Here is a 20,130-nt window from a genome sequence, read left to right as displayed (position 1 = left end):
ACTCAGAAACCATAATGTACATTATCACATATTATACCTTGTTTGAATGGATACAAAAATTGTTAAACAACATAATTTTTTTATTAAAAGAAAATCCAATGGAATTAGGCAAGGAAATTTTCTGTTTGCTTTCAGGCTTGAGCATAGTTGTTGACAGACAATGCAATTTAAAAAGAGAAATGAGCTTCTTCCCAGGACCTTTTATAAAGAGGCCTTGTCCAGCTCAGAATTTGGGAAATGCAGTCTATTTTCTGTGGCTTGCAGTTGAGGTCAGTCTGTCTGTGATTGCGAGTATCTCTAGACTTTGGCACTGTGCTGATTTAAGCCCTAGGGCATGCATTTAAATTGTCACATATAGTGTGTCTCATACTGACACATCTTCTTCTGTAGAAATGAAGAATAATACAGCACTTGTGCTGCAGAATAAGACAGTGCTCTCTCCTCAAGCATGAAAATTGTCTGCAAATTTCAGACATGTTTTCCTTGATTGTGGCGGCTAATCAAGGGAAAACCCAAAGTTCATTCTACTAGGGGATGAACAGTACTTGGCAGTGTAGTGATTGTTAATGCAGTTAATTATTCCTAATTCTGTGTCTGTCCTCTGAAGAGTTCAATATCTCTAGACAAGGCTTTAATGATCCACAGCCACCCTGTGGTTTCACCCAAGGAATATTGCATCTTCAGACCAGTTTGCAATGTGCTGTCCTTCAGCCTGTGCTCTCCCCTTGCTTTGTGGCATGTCACATCTGCTATGGTGAGGTTGGGTGGGTGGTTTTTAACAGGCTTTGTTTTCTTACAGCTTTCTATTGTCTCTGTTTTCTTCACTCTGCCTATAAGCTTTTGATATTGTTGATTGGGGAACCTAAAAAAAACCCCAAACCCAAACATTTGCCCACATGGGGGAATGGAAATAGTGTTTGAGGTTGCCATGGTTCTCAGTGTTGGTGGAGTCCCTAGAACATGAGCTAGGAAAGCAAGACTTTACTGATTTGTATGCTGATGGGGAGAAATTATCTTCAATAACACCTGTTTGCTGATATAATTATATTGTAGTTTAATAATTGTGATATCTTTCTCTAAGTTGTGGCTTTTATTAGATCATCTTAGTCTAGAACTTCGTGTTCAGGAAATCTTCATTTAAAGTCATATGTCACTACATATAAGCAGCTTCTCTTATACTTAAAACAACTGTTGAGAATACAATTTTTTAAAAGTTCTAAAATCAGCTGCATAACTATATTTCTTTACTTGAAAACTCTTCTTTCAGTTTTCTCATTTATGGGATAGGTCCTGTAAATTGACAAAATTTGTTGTACCCTGAGTAAACTATATTTACTACAAAATTATTGGCAGACCATATTTCTTTACCTGAGAGCCTATGGGGCCACATAATCCCTTTTGTGTCATACTTCTACAGCTGTTAATTGTTCTTTTTGCTTTGAAAAAGCCAATTGTTGGAATTGCCTTAATTTGGCAAGCTGACCCCCCTCAATGACTGTGTGTGGTTTATTGAGAGCTGAGTGCAGTTCTGCCGTCATCAAGAGCTTCGTGCTCATGGAATATCTCCATTTGTAAATGTTATGTTAAAAAGCACTAATTTTTAAAAAGAAAAATCTCTGAAAGTGTCTGACATCCTAGAGGAGTTTTTATTGAAAGCTCTCATGCAAAACTTGGAAGTAAAAAAATGTTTTCTTTATCAAGAAGCCATAGTTAAAAATTGGCTTCAAGGAACAGAGAATGATTAATGAAGCTCCTCTTCTTTAGTGCACTAATCCTTCTTGAGATTTAAATGTCTGCTATGGAAAATTTGGAGTGAATGATTTATAAAAGAAATTAGGCAACAAACAGGGCTTGAGGTTTCTGTTCACAGCAGAAGATAAAAAGCTTCTAGAATTAAAAAATATTATTATTTTATTTCTGAGTATTTTTCATACTGGTTTCCTGACATATGTACTGTTAATTAGGCAGCAATGATTTTCTTTCATTTGCACTGCAAATTACACCAATAATTATGCTTTTATTCACAGAATATATTTTGTTAACTGACCTTGGGTTTAGAGTGGAATACAAAATGAGAAAGAATTGTTACGTTCAGTTGATGCTTTGAGATTCCTAGGGAGTTCTTCTTTTGCTAACTTTGAATTTTAATTTTGGAGACACTAACAAAGATATACAACAGAAAGGTTTTAACTAAGTATATTACTTTGACAGAAGTCACTGGGTTCTACAATTAATTCTCACCAGTAGATCAATGCACTTCATAAGCTGCAAGTCATTCTGACAAGATGAAACAAATGCAATCGTTAGTGAAATCCTGATAATTTGGAACAACGGGCTGTGAAACTAGGTCAGTTTGTGTCTTTGAAATTTTTTTCCCCTCCATAGTATTTCATACTTGGCTTATCTTGATAATGCACTTGACATCTTTGGTGAGTGATCATATGCTAATTTAAAGTCATACTGTATACGTAAATTCAAAACAACATTGAGAGGTGTTTCAGCAGGATGGCAAAAAACTTTAACCACTGAATGTGACTTAAATATTTGTCTGTTAAAATGTATGTTTTTTCCTATTCTGAAGAAAATAAGGGAAATCTTATTTTTGTCATTTGAAGATAGGTATTTTAATGACTTGGAGCTTTTTTTTCCTGCCCCACTGAAAAACTGTTTTGGAATTTTTGGGGCAGATTTGGAAGAATGTGGTCTTCTTTTAGATTGTTCATCCAGGCCACTACAGCCAAGTGCTATGACTGCTTCTGTCAGGAGCATCCATGGTAATTTATTGGCCCCAGTCTTCTTGGTGAAGTCAGTGCTAAAGTATTGTTGACTTCAGTAAGGAACTTCCATTATCTTCAGATGTTGCTATCTGGATTTTGTGATATTTCTTGGAGCACATATGCAACTTCAGGTGTTCAATACTCTGTAGGATGTTTTCATTAGGAGAGCACGTAAAACTGCCATCCCCTTCTCCATATATTGTTTATAGCTCTCCATCCTTACTATTTCTCTACCATAGGTTTCTTGCAGACTTTCAGAGGTGGAGAAAATGTTTATAAAGGCTTATTGTAGAGGAAGGTTTCTGATAATTGCTAGTATGTTGTAAACTTTTTCAGAAAGTAAGAAATCCTTTTTTTGTTTCCTGTAAAAAAAGTTTGACTCAAGATAGCTGTTTTCCTGAATTACTGATCTATTCCATCTGTCTGTATCACTTCTCTCTCTCTCTGTTTTTTTTTAAGGTGTGAATTCAGTGAATATTTGCTGGGCTGGCTGCTGGTGAATAATAATAATGAGAGTGGCTGAGGTATAATATATATTTAATTAGACAAATAATATAAAAACATAATATTTTGAAAGTTTTAGACTTCTGTTCCTTTCTTATGTTTGCCTCTGATTTGCACTAGTTATGTAATTATTACTTACCACTTGGGGAGAATAGAAAAAAGGTTTAGATTAAAAATGCTGCTGAACTTAAGAAAAAGATAAAGATGTAGATGACAACAATGAAGAGATTTATTGACACTTCTTTTCTTTGCTAATAAGCCTAAAATATTACACCTGTAGGACATAACCTAGCTTCTTAGCTTTTCAGAGGTGCTGACCACTGAGTTCTTTGCCCCACAGATCAACCTACAGAACACTTGGCTGCTTATGTTGAAAAAACCCCAAACATGCAAACCCTGCATAGGGAGTAAAGTTGAATTAAAATCCACAGTCAAAGTATTTTATCTCATCTTCTTTTTCCATCCTTTTTCTCAATAAGTGTTTTTCCACGTGGCATAAAACAGCAACTAAGAGACATAATGAGGGTAGATCTGGGGCCATGTAACAATATTTATTGTCCTTTGTAACACAACAGGAAGAGTTGGCTGTTGCTCAGTGACAGCTTTCCAGATCACACTGTTTCTGGTAGACTTACAGCCCAGGGAGACCAGAAGCAACCCAGCTCAGTAGGTTACGGCCTTTCCAGCATAATTTCACTAGGCAGAGATGGAATGGTATAATGTCAGCAGTTGTGGATGCCCTTGGGAGTACCTTGTTAAGTACAATGTACTGTTAGTATATTATCAGATTTGGAAAGAATAGTAAATAACATAGTCAGTTGTAATTTTCTAGTGTTAGGATAATATAGCTGCAACCTGTTCCCTTTTGCAGATTTGCTCGTGTTTGTGGCCGAATTTTTGGTGGCTCTCATGGGACTCTGTTTAGTCACAAACCCTCTTGTCACCTGCATGGAAGTCTGAGTCTCTACTCAATTATAAGTTCCAAATAGCATGTTTCTGACTTGTATCTTCTTGGGATACTGGCATGCCAGTAATAACAGACTACCATTAAAATTCCAAAAAACCAAGAGAAAAGCACTTGCTTCCATTGCTAGAAGATATTTGGGGTGGGGGGGTTGTTATTTCTTTTGGGGTCTTTGTGGCATTTTTTTGTGTGTGTCTTTTTTGTTTTCTTTTGGGTTTTTGGTTTTGGGTGGTTGGTTTTAATTTTTTGTTTAATTTTCTTTTTTTTAAAGAAAATCAGACACTTTCCTAAGCAAGTATTTTAAGCCTTCCAAATTACCCTGATAAATTATTACCTTCTCTCAGTACTCCTTGTACTTCAGGGTAAAGTAAGTACTTCAGAAAACCTTCAGGGTTTTCCACTGTAGCGTGTTTTTCCACATACTCACTGAACATTTGTGTTTTAGCCAAAGATAGGTTTGTGCACTGAGTGGGGTGCTGAAGTGTTATAAGCCATTGTTTTGCACAAAAAAAAAAAATCCAAATGGTGTGCTGTACATTCAGATATAGCCCAAGCAATGCAAACTCATGTGAAAATGAAAGTCTTTGAAATGTGAATGGGTTTCTTTGGGTATCATTGTCCTGTCTGCAACTGAACTTCATCGAGGCACAGATGTGTGGGGCAGGGGGGCTGCACTGTGATGACTTATCATGAGGGTTTCTTTTAGCAGGCTAGGAAAAATTGCAATGCGAATAAAAGGAACTTGTTTAGTTCGGGTGAAGACTCTATTAATGAGATCCATTATTCCTATTTTTGGAGAGTGTTAGGTTTTTTTTAAAAATATATACAATGCTGTATTATTTTTGATTACAACAGTATTCACTGGTCACTTTTATCTTTGTGTGAATTTCTAATTATACATGTTAGAGGAGTGATTTTTGCTGTAAATAGTAATGTGGTTTTCTTTCACTTGATCTCTCTGTACTAGATTCTGTTTCATTGTTCACTTTCTTCATCACAGTATCTTGCTTATTTTATCTTTCAACAGACATTTCTTTACATCCTCTTGCATGGCCCTCCCCTCCCCCTTGTAACTTTTTGAAAAGGGCTTTATCTAAGCCGGCAGTTTCATTTCTCTTCTGATCTATTTTTTGATGGATGTGCATTCACTTCTGGTAGTAAGCCCAGTACTGAAGTCTTTATTCAAAGCCAAAGTGTGGGGGCTTGATTGTGGCTTCTGGTTAAGGCTCTTACCTACAATTTCCTGGAGCTAATGGGGAACTTAGAGACCAGAGGTACTGGCTGCTTAACTGCAAGGCTTTCAAAGGTTTTCAGGGTGGATATTGGCAATTTCCAAACTTTGAAGTGATTCCTCTTGAGACCTGAGCACACAGCATTTGCAGCTGCCAGCCATTTCTAGAAACCTGTTTTTCACCCCTTGTGGGCACTGGGAGATGGAGTATTTGCCTTGTTCCAGTGCTGGATCTGTCTGTCCATGCAGCTGCACAGTGAGAGCAAAGGGCAGCTGATACCTCCTGATGGTCCCATGGTGTCTCATCACTGAGCTTGTCTTTTCATGTCCTTGCTGAGGTCTTCTGAAGAGCCAAAAGCATGAATAAAGAGTGTAGAAGCTGGTGCAGAAAAGTGAATCAAAAGCTTTGTAGACCCAAGTGGTATGAACAACAGCTTTAGGAGAGGGAAATGAAGTTCTGGAAGTATACAGAAGATGAACTCATTACCTGGAGATGATAAATAGGAAAAACAGCAGTCATCCAGCCTAAGCCCCTCCCTGCATCTCTAAACTGAAATAAAGCTGATTTGAAGAATGACCAATGACTGGAAATTCAGGTATATGTTCTGCTCTATTTTTCAGATGCAAAATCAAAGTAAAATCTAGTTGTCCCATACAAATGCTGTACAAATGTGAGTTTCTTAAATCCAACATTTGTATATTAAACAGATTGTTTAATATAGTATTAGCATTTGGAGAGTCACAATGAAGCTTTTAGGTTAACATCCTACTAAGACGAATGGGGGATGTTCATACCTCAGGCTGCAGATTCAACAAGACTATGATTTACATACTGAAGGCTGTATCTTGGCTAACCAGAAGGGCTGCAGACATCATTTTTCTAAAGGGAAGCTTCAATTCCAGGGAACACATTACAGACTGCAAAAGGCCCCAGATCAGAAAGCCACTGGAGCTGGGTAGCTGCTGGCTGTAACTTTAAACTGAAAGACATCAAATGGGCTTTGCACTGTAAAAGTCAAGATCTCAGCCAGGTGCTCCCCACTCCTGTTTTAAGACTTTCTTTGCTTCCTCTTGCCACCTTTCCCCAGAACTGATTTTCAGATAGGAAATGTAGGTCAAGGATCTGGTGACCTTTACTGACCTTAATGTTATGCCCATTTTTTTTCCTTTTTTAACTACTATGTCTCCTTATTTGTGCTTAATCTTTAAGATTCTCCCTTTCTTCCATATGGTTTTTATTCTCTCTTATGTTGATGTATTGTAACATTAATTATTTTCCTTCCTTAGTGCCACGTTTTTCCCCACAGGACCTTTTCCACTTGCCTGTTTTCCTGTTTTTTGTCCTTGCTGTCTGGCATACTATAATTTTTTATTATGCACTGTCATCCTAAGGAGCTCCTCTTTGCACAGCCATATGTATAGATGTGGATTTTCTTTAGATCTCTCCCACATAAGCTCCCTTGCCACAGAATAAGGCTCTCCTGTAAATCCCAGAATGCTTCTGCCTTCAGCACACAATGGAGCAAGACAACCTGAATTTTGCAGTAAGGTCAAATTGCAGACATTGTGCCTGCGTGTTTTGGAGCTGAAAGTCTTCATGCTCTTTCTAGCACACACTGGCTTTATTTGGGCTCCAGTCTGGAGTGCAAATGAATGTGTCTGCGTTTTAGTTCCAGTTGGTTACATCACAAACTCAAAGCGTTGCCGGTTGGCCTGGCTGGGGATTCCACAGCGACTGGGAAGGGAATAGCAGGGGCACTAATGCTGAGGTGCATTTGATGAGGTTTCCCCAGCAGCACCTTCTTGTACTATGCTGGGTACATAGTTTATGTCTTTTGCCACTGAAGTCAGTCAGTTCTTCTGAGTCATTAATACAAGTATCAGCTCATAGCAAGAGCGGCTAATCTGATTATTTTTTTCAAGGACATCTGCTGGAGAATTTTGCTTTGCAGGGCAATGCATTAATTTTTTACCAGTCCAACTTGTGTAATTAATTAACTGGCCACAGATGAGATAGACATAGAACTTGAAGATTTTGTTTTTCTGACATATATTACTGCATACCTTGATTTCTCTTTGTAGTACCTCAGTAGAGCTGGAATGAGAGTCACTCTATTATTGGCTCCCTGTTGCATTGCTTTCAACAGCTCAGCCATCATGGTATGTCACACAGCCATGCATTTGAAACTCAATATACTTACTGTCTAATAAGCTTCATTTTCTGTGCCACTAGCTTGTGTTCTATAGTGTTGGTTTCCCAAGCATGATACTAAGCAATTTTAGGAAATGCTGGTACAACTGTAGCAATTTTCCTCAATTTGTTCCTGACAAAGAACTCGCTTCAAAATTGAGTTGGCTTCCTTTTTGTTCGAAACACTGGTAGACACAATTAGCCTCATTAACCCTGGTTTCTGTTTCATAACAGAAAATTAGCCTACAATCACTGGTTTGCTGGAAAACACTGTTGTAATTAGTCCTCAACAGTCTGATATGAAAATCCATCGTGTTTTTAATTTCTCTGACATATACAGAAAACATGCCTGATTTCTCACTTATCTTGGGGATTGAGATAAAGTCAAGGACCAAGTCCTTGGCTCGCTTAGAGCACTGTTGAACAGATTGGACAAACATCTGTCCATAGAGTCAGAGGTGCACTGGTCCCACCACACAAGAGGGCAGGAGGTGGTTTTTGGAGGTCCTCTGCAATTCTGTGAAATTCTGACCCTTCAAAGAGCATGAGACCCAAAGAAGGACCATTTAAATCTGGGCCCCCCTGACTGACACTTTTCCTTACTGGCCCTCCCAAAATGCGGTATTATTCCAGATTTATTGCAGACTAGTGTTCAGCCTTGTTCCAGCTCTAGGATTGTAGTGGCATGAAGTCAATTTTTTTATCAGCTTATAAATGAAGCAACTTAAAAGTGAATCAGAGTAATTATTCTTAAACCTCTATAGATAATCTGAAACTGGATGATTGAAGAGATTTATCATCATCTTTAGAACCTGCATCACTCCAGTGAGTATGTCAATGAGTATGATTAGGTTCTCCTGAAATAATTAATTATTTCAAGGCTGTTATTCCAATTAGAAAGGAAAGCAAGAGTTCATATGGGTTGCTAAGCCATTAGCACAGGGCATCACATCAGGGGCATCTCTCAGAAGTTCACAGAACTAGTGCTGTGGTAGGGTGAGCTGTATGAGATCAAACTGAAGTGAACTGGTGTCCAAATTGTGTCAGGCTCTTACCCAGACACCGCAGAGCAGAAATAGAGGTCTGTATACACCTGTGTGTTCAGAAATGTACCCAAGGACTTTCCTGGAGATTTGGGTACCTCAGGCTAAATTACTTTCCCCTGTGAAATGGCAAAGGTTTGTGTAATCCAGGCACCTCTGCTTGCCTGAAAAGCGAGAAGACAGCCTTACTTATTTTAAATTCAGCATTGAAACTCAAAGAGCAATTCCTAATCTAGGTCTGTCCTTTCCATGCCTCTTGTCATCCAGGAAAGAGGGATGGTGAATGCCAAGCTCTGAATGTGTCATGAGTGAGTTTAGTGAAGGATTTTGTACAAATGCTTAATGGTATTCTAGTGAAAGACTAGAGAAATTATTTATAATTAATGGCATCTTAATTCTAGCATGCAGCAAAGATGGCAGGTTTACAAATGCTTCTAGGGCTACTTGTACAAGGAGGAGCTGAAGACTGAACTGCGTCATTTGTGGGATAATCCCCTTCCTCCACAACTCTCTAGTGCCTAGTGAAATTTTTGCCTAAGGGACGTCTTTCTCCTGCATTAAATGTTCCTCTTATTTCTCAATTGTTCTCTCTAAATGCATATGACACCCTGGGGGTGTCTCCATTTGAATGATCTCAATTGCTTGTGTCCACTTGGGTGCCAGGCTAGAGGACTGTGAAGAGAAGCTGAGCTATTCTATCTTGCTAGCTGAACTACAGATAAGGACTTCTGTAATTCAAGTTCAGGTCACTACATATGTTTGTATTAAGTCATTAAATAAACAAGCAGTAACTAAATAAATAGTAATTTAATCTATTAGATGCCTTGAGCGTTTATAGAAAAATGTTAGGGAAATGAATATGAACGTACTTATTCCACAAAGAAACATACAAGGACTGACAGAACACAAAGCCTTCAATCGCCATGTTTGGCTCATTCATGCATGAGGCAACCTGTGTGTAAAATGTTAGTGTTTGGAATGTCACCCAATCAAGTAGTCTTAATTGGCTGAGCTACTTAGGTGCCTCTCCGTATAGAAATAGTTTTTAACATTTTTGTGTTGCACTTTAGCTCCTCCAAAGTATGCCTGAGCTTTACTGTGCTTCCAGCCTACTGAAGAGTTTTCTAAGGCCTTTGCCTGGAGATCTGCATGATATGCTGAATTGTTACCTAGCACTTCCTCTAGCTGAGAGCCCCAAGGCACACAGCTCCCCCAGAACCTGATCTTGGGGAGCTCTGGAAGTAGTCCATGGATATGACATGCTAATAGCTCCTGTTTTCCTATTCCAGGGTGGCATGGTTGTGCCCAACTGGACTTCAGGATTCCTGCAATTTCACTTCTTCCTGCAAGAATGGATTTGGAGCCCCATTTTCACCTGTGCCAGCACAGCTATGCTGTCAGTCATGTGAAATAGCCTCATCACCTGAACAGTAGGTGAGAAGTTCAAGTACCAGAGGTCAGCTGAATGTAACACAAATTACAGGGAGTGAGGTGAGCATGTGGGGCTTTAGTTCCTGCTAGCAAAAATGCATATGTGGGTACTCCAAGCAGTGTTCAGGTAGAGGTGTGCTCCTGTGAAGGAAGCACATCCTCCCCAGGTGCACAGTGGGAAATTCACACTGTGCAGTGTTGTCAATCTGCAAGGCTGAAGAGCACAGAGCAAAGATGATAATTAGAGCCTCATGAATGATCTCCATGTTGTACTCCAGCTTCTTCAGTGATGCTTTTTTTTTTTTTTTGTGATGGAGGATAAATCATCCAGACCATATCAATCAATTCACCCTTCTGTAAAATGATTATTTGTGGTAATTTCTGATTGCCACACTGTGCTGCATGTGACTGTTTGAAAGATGCCTTGAGATGCTTGCATGAACATTTCTATATAAAGGCAAAGCACTATTAAGTGTCTGCTTCAGAACAGAGTCAAACTCTGCAGGGGAGCGGTTTCCTGTGCATGCACACACAGACTCTAGCACTTGGCCTGTATTTGTCAACACATGTTTGTCCATACTCCCTTTTCTTGTTTACTCATTTGGTTATTTCACACTACATTCACCCTAACCTGGAAAAGAACAGATTAGATTTGATTATTTCAAAGATCTGCAAATGTAGTAGAATGCACAAGGGGCATTTTTGGCATTATTGTTCTGTGTATTTTGTTCAGATAATTAAGCATGGAAAGGTCACCTTGTGTTCTAACAGAAAGCATAGAGATATGGCAGAGAGAAAAGCCAAGTTTGAGCAAAAATACTTTAAGAAGAAAGGATCAGCATCTGACAATATTTATTAGTTCTTTAGTGTTCCCTAAGATGCTATAATACAGCAACCTTATGGCTATACACTTAGTTTTCAAAAGCTAAATATGAAGTATGAAATTGAATACAAGTTAAGGGCTAGGCAGCTTGAAGAGTGCACACTGGTGACAGCCATTTGGCAGTGTTCTTTGGTGCACACATCCAGATGAGGTTTGTTCGAAGCACATCAGCCATGACACTTTAACTGTCAAGAAGAGACCACATTCAGAGGTCCTTCTCTTGCCATGTGCTTCTGTGTCTTGTCAGTATCATGTCCATAAGTAAATTAAAAAAAAGCAAACCCCAAACAAACAACTTTTTTTGTTCTTTAAAGGAATCAGTACAGTGGATAGAGCTGGGTTATGAAGTCCCAGCAATTTTTTTTCTGAAGCCCTTCCCATCTCAGAGATGCTACTCTGTTTTCATGTTCTACTTGTGGTTTTCTGTCTGCAGCTTAACTCTGTTCATTTTTCATCTGGTGAATGCTTCCAGTGCAAGCCACTGACTGGACTCACAGGTAAGCTTGGTCCACCTTTCAACATTCAGAAATCCCTTTGAGTTATGAGCATGGAGGAGGGATTCAGAGGGCTGTTCAGAGTCCCCAGCAGCTTCAGGGTATGAAGCAGGGCCAGGTGTGAGCTGTTGTGTGCACACGCAAAACCAGTCTTTCCCTGTCCCTTGCAGCACCAGAGGGACTAAAATAGCATAACTATAGTTTCTTGAGGATGATCTCTGCTTTCAAAGTACCTAAGATTGGAAGGTTGTATAGATTTCTGTTTCATGTTGGACAAATTACTGCAATGGATGAATATAATAAGAAACCATTTTTCTTCTGTTCTTGGCTCTCACAGAAGATATTTAAAATTCACTCTTAGGAGACCTTCTTGCCTCATCTATGATTGGCAGGGGGACTGTCTGTACTATGCAGAGATGTAATTTATTTATTCCTTCTATTTGTGACCTGAAATTCTTTGAGCATTTTTCCCCTCTCATGGAAAAAGTAATTCTCTCTCCTACTTCAGTCCTACATCCTTTCTTATGAACACTTGGTAAAGATTTCATTTTTCTGCAATCTTTTTCATCTCTTACTAAATAACCCTAGCACTTTCTTAGAGCCCTGCTGACATTTTGTTTTTTATATACTTGAAAAATTCTTATTTGTCTTTATTCCTTGAAAATATTTTCTACTCTTCCTTTCAGCCTTTCCTAGCCAGATTTTATTCTTTTATTCTTTTAGTTTTATTCCAGCACTTGCTCACTTGTTTGTCATGTCCCTTGTCTCATATACCTTTCATATCTTTTAGTTACACATGCATTCATTTTTCTTTTTGTGTCTATTTTTCCTGTATTTTACTTCACTGGATAGCCTTTATTCTTCTCCATCTGCTGAATCACACAATGCTCCAGTCCTTTTTTGGCTTTTCCAAGGCCAGGAAAAAAAACTCAGAGAAAGGAAATAGTGAAGGCTTGGGGTACGTTGTGTATCTAAAAGGAATAACTTCAGAAGGATTGGCAGGGTTTCAGCAAGTAGTAGACTCCTGGTTGGTGCTTGTCCTCAGTGAAACCGTGATCATGTTTAAAGCTAAACTACAGCACTTGCTTTTAGGGGTAAATGGTAGCCCTTGTTCCTAGAGGTTGGGTTCCCTATGAAACAGGAGCAATGTAATTATCTGGGTTGCTTCCCCAGATTCTTTCATGGCAAACCCAAAGTTTGCTTCTTTGCTGTAGAATTTTTTCCCCCCTTAAAAGCCTGCTTGTTCTCCTATCCCTCTTTCCTGAGATGCTCTGCTTGAGTGCACCTATTGACTATGGTAAGACAGAGCTTCCAACTGGCCTTGTTTCACTCTGTTTCAGCCTTAACCCCATCCCTGTGGTTTCTGGGTCACCTTCTGCTTGGTATATGTGCAGTGTCTTGCCTGAAGTTCTTGAGTCTCTCCTGATCAAGCCTCTGTATGTGTCTACAGAGCTCAATCACAAAGCTAGAAATTCCTGAGTTAAAAATGCCACTATGGCTCCTTTTTGTGACTGTATTCTCTTCAACGCTGCCACAGTGGGCCACAAGCAGACTTTCCAGCAATGCAGTTAACTGAGCAGGTTTTGAGGACTTCAAAAGTTCTCCTGCTTACCAGATAGGGTACAGAAAAATGATGGTACTTCCATAAGGCCTCTGAAAGTCATTACATGGCCTCAGGTGAGATTATCACCTCTCCTGGTTTTCAGTTTAACTTTTGGTTGAACAGCTATACTCTTGGAAGAAGACAGGATTGAAACAACAGCCTGAAAATACAGGGAAGCAGAAGAAGCCTCCAGTAAGATGCGGTCCTCACTGAAAAATCTTTTGCATCTCCACCTCTGATGCTGCAAATTCAGAGCAGGAGAGGGGGCAGAAAGCCAAGGGTTCAGGCTGATAGAATTTAGTCTTGCAGAAGAGGAAAAAACCCATTTTCTGCAACCACATAATCATCTTGCACGGTGTGTAATGTTTATAAAGAACAGGGGGTCACATATGGCTGGCTGTCAGCAAGAAACAGCAAGCTTGAATTAACATTAAAAGAGCTGAGTACTTAAGAAATAATGTAAGTACATGTAACAAAAATAAATGGTTTCAGCTGTGATAAAAGAACAGTCTTTCTTTCCGTCAGACTTGGCCCTATGTTTCCTTCCTTAATTTCTTCTGTCATGTTAAATTATTTACAAAATGCATCCTGGTATTGAAAGGGTAGGACCTAAAGTAGTCAGTTTCTTTACTAGCCCTGTGGTAACATTTAACAAATCAACTTAGACCTACAAAAGAAAAATTTCTACAGGCCTTTTGAAGCACTGCCACATCTAAAGAGATATTCAGGTTTGGAATACAGAATGCCGTTGTGCGAACAACTCATTCTGGGACAATTTTAGAAGCTCACGTTATTCTTCCCTTACTGACTTAAGCAGCCCCCATGGTCCAGTTGTATGATATTAGGGATGGGAACAAGAGCTGGATTTAGATCACTAAGGATGCCCTTAACTGTGTGGGATAGTTGTATGTAGGAAAGAAAGAGCTAGTTCTCAAGGAAAGAAAATGAGGCCAGTAAGAACTGCAGGCTTCCCTCTCCATCTTCTGGTGCTTCCTGGGGCTTAGGGGTGTCAGTGTACAATGCTGTATTCTACACTGACTGCTGATTATTCAAATGAATATCACTTCTGATTACACTGCTGAAAGAATATACTGAAGATGTAGTGCCCAGAAAATGCCATGTACTTCAATGGGGAGCTTTTGTCAGAGGACAAAAGGCATGGGGGCTGCAAGAAAACACAGAAGGAAGTGTGGAGCCTGTGCTTCCCTGCAGAAAAAAAAATAAAAAAAATCCATTGATATATATATTGATTATGTCCCTAAAACATTCTAATTTTGTTCCCATGTTTTTCAGATCTTGCTGTTTCTAAGCCATGGAGAAGAGGGGGAAATGATGAGGAGCAAGGCAATGGTAGCTTTACAAGGAACAGAGGAAATTAAATATGGAGCTTGTCCTCCATCCCTTCCACTGTCTATCCTGCCTTCAGAGGCTTGCCCAAGATGAAGATTATAAAGGGAACTGGAGGGTGGAGACGGGTGGCTTTCTGATGGTTGGGACTGTGCTCCGAAACATCTTGCCAATGATGATCAAAGCACACTCAGAGCTAAACTAAAACTTTAAAAACTAAAACTATAAACTAGCTTTCTTCTCTTTTCTCTGCAATATTTTCTTGATCATTCATCATAAACTTTATTGATTAGAATAACTGTAATTATAAGGAAAGTAAAGAAAACAATATTCTGTTTGAGATAGTAGCTAGAGAAGGCAACAAAAAAGGTGCTTGCAAGAGCCTAGTCTGACAACTGGAGTATGGAGGTGGCTCCCACATTGATGGGACTCACAGAAAAAAAGCTGTTCCACATCACTGTTCACAAACCTCTCACAGTTACTCACTACCTGCCCTATGTGCATATCCTTACCCCTGCTTCTCTTTCCCAGTGTCTCTGAACCTGGAATCAGTTGGATTTCTGCTGAACCATTGGATCAGGGTGAATTCTGGCAGTCCAGAGAATGTAAGGGAGGCTTACAGCTTGTACTTTCTGCTAGTTTACTTCATGGCCTTTTCTTCCTAGCATGCCAGAAAGGTGAGGAAGAGGTACAGAGAGAGGGAGGCTCCTGCAGAGTGCCCAGGGCAGTGTGATTGCAGCTGTCCCTTGCCACATCAGAATGAACAAGTAGGTGACAGGCCTGATCTGCTCTGTTAGCACTGCTTGGCAGAGGGGAATTATGCTATCTTGAGCAAGGCAAGAACCCTTTGTGTAATTTTAACATTTTGAACGTGCTCTCTATCTGTGTAGTAGATTTGCAGGGAGGTACTGTCTGCCTGCTCCAAATGTGATGATCAGGACATCAGGACACATTGAGTGCTACACAGCATATGCTGCATGACTTTGTTATAGAAAAAGGATTTTTAAAAAAATTTTTATTTTATTTATAGGGGGAAAAACAATCCAAAACACAATTCACCATAACATGAAATGGACAATATTTTAATTGTTATCATTGTGGTGACTTTAGTTACATAGCTCACTGGAGAGGTGAAAGTTTCCCATCTATTTAGTGTACTGGCTGACCAATGTTCCTCCAGTCCTGGCTCTTCCCCATAGAGACAGTCTGCAATGGCTTTGTTATATCTGTCTCATCCCTCCTCCTCCTCCCTGCTTTTGTCCCTGGTTTCCGGTAGAGCTCTGCCAGCCCAGCAGTCAGCCTGCCCCACACTGCATCCCCAGCTGCTCTGCTCCCCTCTGTCCACATTTGGTTGGCTCTGTTGAGACCAGGACCTTGGCATGTGTTTTACCCTGGGGTCTGTATTTTTCTCCATGGCACTATTTATCACATATCCTTACTTTCCCAGTTCGTTATTTATTCAAGCATACAATTTACATCCTCCCACAGTGGGGATTAGTGAAGGATCCTGCTTGGTAAATGGGAGGGTTTTTTACTCATTTGCTTTGTATCTGCAGTGGTTCTTTCATTGCTGAAGTCACTGTTTCTGGCACTCCTGTGATATTCATGCTGTGATCCTGTTCAAATGAGCTCCTTCACATTCTTGTGTCTCTTCTCCAAATGATAGGCATTGTCTGTAGCTTCATGTGTTGTTTTTTCACTGGGCTCCTTGCACCTTTCCACTTCCAGTCTTGTTTTTCATGGTAGTTTATATTCTCTTTCCAGCCTGCAGCAGCAGAGGACTGTCTTCTCCCCATCAGTTCTGGTTTGGACTGACTTCCTCTTCTTGGCAGGTTCAAGAGGATTTCTCAGAAGCACCCCTTACTGGTGCCCTGTTATTGGATTGGTCCAAAATTTCTCTCTGTTGCCAGAAGCCTCTTTCACAGACTGTTTCTAAACACGACTCTGAAATGTTTTAATCTTCCACAGTTGCAGCTCTGCTCCTGTCTCTGTTACCTCTCCCCACTCAGCCTTCTTTGCCCAGATTAAATGAGAACTGTGAAAAATGTCATCTTCTTTATGACTAGCCCTGACCCAAAAAAGTTCCCTGCTCTGACAGCTGCTTTCTTTTTGGCAGCCACATTACTGTCTGCAGCACTTTGAAACCTTCTCCAGTTGTATCACACATTCCCAGAGAAATTCCAGCTCTGACGGCGCTTCTAATTGGTTTGTTTTTTCACTTTGTCTTATCTTGTTTTACTCCAAGTACTTTGTGTTGTCCTGAAGTTACCCTGAGCCAAAGAAGGTGGCAGGGATTTGCCACATTCAGTGTCCAAGCTCCAGTACCCTGGCATGGTGTAACATGAGAATTGGCATACATGGAAAATCAGTTTCAAATGGCTCATGCCAGCGCACGTAGGAATGTGTTGACTGCAGACAGTGTGTTGTGTGGATTGCACAGATAAGCATATTCCCTGCTATACCATCATTCAGTGCACAACCTGCCACGAATGTATGTCTCTGCTCCTATACAGATGGACTAGTTCTTAATGCAGTTCTGTTTTCTGTAATGATCTCTAATGTGTTCACTGTCTTTTTGATTTGGTCTTTTGTAGCTAAATCTGTCTCAAATATACCATGCACCATAGGTATGTAGGAAAGTCAGATGGCTCTATAAGGGCTTCTTACCAATTAAAATATATCCCCTGTGGATCAATACAGTCAAGTGCTGTAGTTTGATCCACCAATACATTTATTTCCTGCAGCACAGCCACTTATTAAAGTTGCTGACCATAAGAGAGGAATGATTCTCTATAGAAATTAAACTACCACTGAAAAGTCCTTTGGTGGGGGACATTCACCTCCCTCCACAAACAGCCCAAGTGATTGAGGAGGGCTGGAACTCACCTGCAGAAACGAAGAGCGGGTTCTGTATAGGTGTTGTTCCAATTTAGAGACTGAAAAAATGGCCTCTGGCCTCTGCCCTACATGGCAAGGTAACGTGGGAGTTTTGGACCGATGGATTTGCATACATGTGGAGCCAGCATGGAGGAATACAGAGCATTTGTTAAGTACCTCCTTTTCTTGCCTGTAGCTCGACAGGCTGTACCTGTTTATCACCACAGTTTGCATTCGGTGACATCTGCAATGCACCGTGCTGTACTGTCAGAAACCCCTGAGCTGGCTCTGGGGAGGCTTGAACCTGAACATTGTCAAACTGCACCAGCTCTCGAGTCAGTTCAGAGCTGGGAGGTTCCTCAGCACCCAGCCTTGCAGGGAGGACAAGCCTGCTGTGTTCCATGTGCTCTGTGCATCCCCAAGTGCTCTTAAAGTGTGAGCAAATGTCACTGCATGGCAGAGCCACAGCAGACACTGGTGAACAAGTCAAATGTCACTGAACTAGCAGTGATACACATGATCTTCTGCCTGGTCCAGAGTGGTTCACAATGGGAGCTATTCTCCCTTGACAACCCTGAAAAGAGGACTAATGCCTACTGCTGATTGCCAGGGTTTTCTGACAGCAAAGCAAAGCACTTTTTAAAGACAATGACTTGTTTACTTTTCATTGAAACTTGAATTGAAGATATTTCATAATAGAATTTGAGCAAATTTACCAGATGTTTCATCCTACTGTGCTTTTTTGGCAGGTGTACAAGACAGAATGCTGACTAAGGCTAATAAATCAGGCTGCATAGGAAAGTCTTAGGGAAGGAATAGAATATATAGAATGCCTGAAACCATTGGAAGATCTTACCCCATTGATCCTTGGGAATTCCTGATGTTTCCTGTGCTTTTATTAGACACTGATCTCAGATACAGGAGGGGAAGGGGGTCCTGTTCTGTACTTGTAGCCTATGGTGAGACATGGCTTTGTCTAACAGCACTCCTTGTGCTGGCATTGGAGATCATAGACATAAAAATGATTAATATATTTCTAGAGTCAGGCAATTATCTATCCAGCTGGGAGAGAATGGGAAATGGGAGTTTAAGGTACATTCAGACTGGCTGTGACCCAGCAAAGTACTGTATTGCTCCACAAAATAATATTCCCCTCTTTGTATCCTTCTCTTCCACCCCCTCACCCCTGTCCTTTTGCTTTGTTCAGTTTCTACTAATCTCTTTGCTTCCTTGCTGCCCTGTCCTGCTGAGCTCTGCTGGTTCCCTTGGAATCAGGAAATAAAGACACCCACAGAAGATTTTCCTCTTCTGGGGACTTGCATTGCATGTGTTTACCACACAAAGCTGTTTTAACTCCCCTTCTCTCACAGTACCCAATTCAGTTTACTGACCACTGCCTGTGCAAGTTTGGAGCGTTCAGTCTACTTTTGCTTTCTTTTCTCTAGGTTTGCTTTTATTTCCTCTTACTGCACCTCTGCCAGCTCTCTAGATATTCACCTCCTTGTTTCTCTCCCTACATATCCAGAAAAAGCAGATGAAGTTTCCATACCATCTTCCAAGCAGAGGAAATAATACAGGAAATGCTATTTGTGTTTGTGTGACTGCAGTAGGAAAACATATATCAAACTCTTCACTGAAGCCCACACAAGCAACACTTGTGCTAGTGATACCTGGTTCAGTAGGGTGAAAGAGGCTTTGGGCGACAGTACAGCATCATGTCATTCTATCCTTGCTTGGAGTGATTTAATTAACGTGCCCCTCAAATCCATCTACTGCTGAAGGTTGTGATAGCTGGAGGCTTGCAGGGCTGCTCCTCTTGCATGGCCATTATTGAGGATTCTCCCTCAGACCAGGGTAAGAGTGGTACCAGGCAACCCCTCTTTTAATCCAGGAGATGTGAAATCATGATGCTCAAGCACAGCAAAGTGTTCTTTGAATAAAAGCATGGACAGATATGTACGCACAATAAACAGATTGCCTCTGAATAAAGTTTGTCCATCTGAGTGCCAGGGGAAAAGAAGCTGCATTTTAAAATCAAAATTAATAATATTTAATCAGGTTCTGATATTCTGTGTGTTGCTTTTATCTGAAGATTGCAGGCATTTGTGATTATCTGTCATTTTATGTTTATGCAGCTGTTTTAATTCTGATGGGTCACAGAGATTTGCCACATGGCAACAATGGTAGCCATCTCACCCAGCATGTTACAAAAGAAGGGAGAGGCAGGGAGTGCTATAGCAAATTGACACACTTAGGAAAATACTGTAAAGCCATTCCGGTTCACTTTTAATGCCATGTCACAACAGCCTATGCTCAACCAGTTTTGGGATTTTCCAGTTATCTGTCTGTGCAAGATTAAGGGCCGAGCTGGCTGTGCTAGAATGAAACCTGTGCCTCTTGTGGCAGTGGGTATTCCTTGGCCTCTGTAGCAGCTAGAGGGTTAAGGGCTGGAAAAGGCAATGCTGACTATCTTCCAGCTCCTCAGGTCTTAAAACCATCAATACCCAAAGTTATTGTGATGTTCAGCCTGTGTCTGCTGAGTGAGTCTGCAGTTTGGGCACCACTCCAGCTGCAGCTGCTCTTTAAAGTTGGAAAAAAAAAGTTTGGAAGGTGTTTTTGTTTTGTTTTGTTTTTTTAAAAAGTAATTATTTTCTCATCTTTGAGAATAGTTTGGTATGGTGTCCCTTCCCCCTACCCCTTCCTTCGACAGCAGTTTCAGTTTAGCTTGTGTCCCACGGCTTGTACTCACTGCAGCCTTAAAGGAGCACAGAGCAAAGCTCAGCAA

General features: G+C 40.4%; 1 long non-coding RNA gene across 4 annotated transcripts in view; it reads left to right on the top strand.

The window, feature by feature from the left end:
* Nucleotides 1–619: 619 nt before the first annotated feature.
* LOC107209367 overlaps nucleotides 620–20,130 on the top strand; it is a 40,750-nt gene continuing 21,239 nt past the window's right edge. Inside the window, exons 1-4 of one of the 4 annotated variants that reach the window (XR_004498975.1) lie at nucleotides 621–754; nucleotides 10,000–10,144; nucleotides 11,458–11,521; nucleotides 16,585–16,673. This is a non-coding gene — a long non-coding RNA (uncharacterized LOC107209367). Of the gene's footprint in view, nucleotides 755–3,259; nucleotides 3,302–9,999; nucleotides 10,202–11,457; nucleotides 11,522–16,584; nucleotides 16,674–20,130 lie in introns of those variants that run through there. The other 3 variants (XR_004498976.1, XR_004498973.1, XR_004498974.1) reach the window with 3 other exon arrangements.

This window comes from Parus major, chromosome 10 (genome assembly GCF_001522545.3).
Source record: "Parus major isolate Abel chromosome 10, Parus_major1.1, whole genome shotgun sequence".
Taxonomy (NCBI): Eukaryota; Metazoa; Chordata; class Aves; order Passeriformes; family Paridae; genus Parus; species Parus major.
The sequence above is the reverse complement of the archived record's forward strand: the minus strand, read 5'-3'. Positions and strand labels throughout refer to the sequence as shown.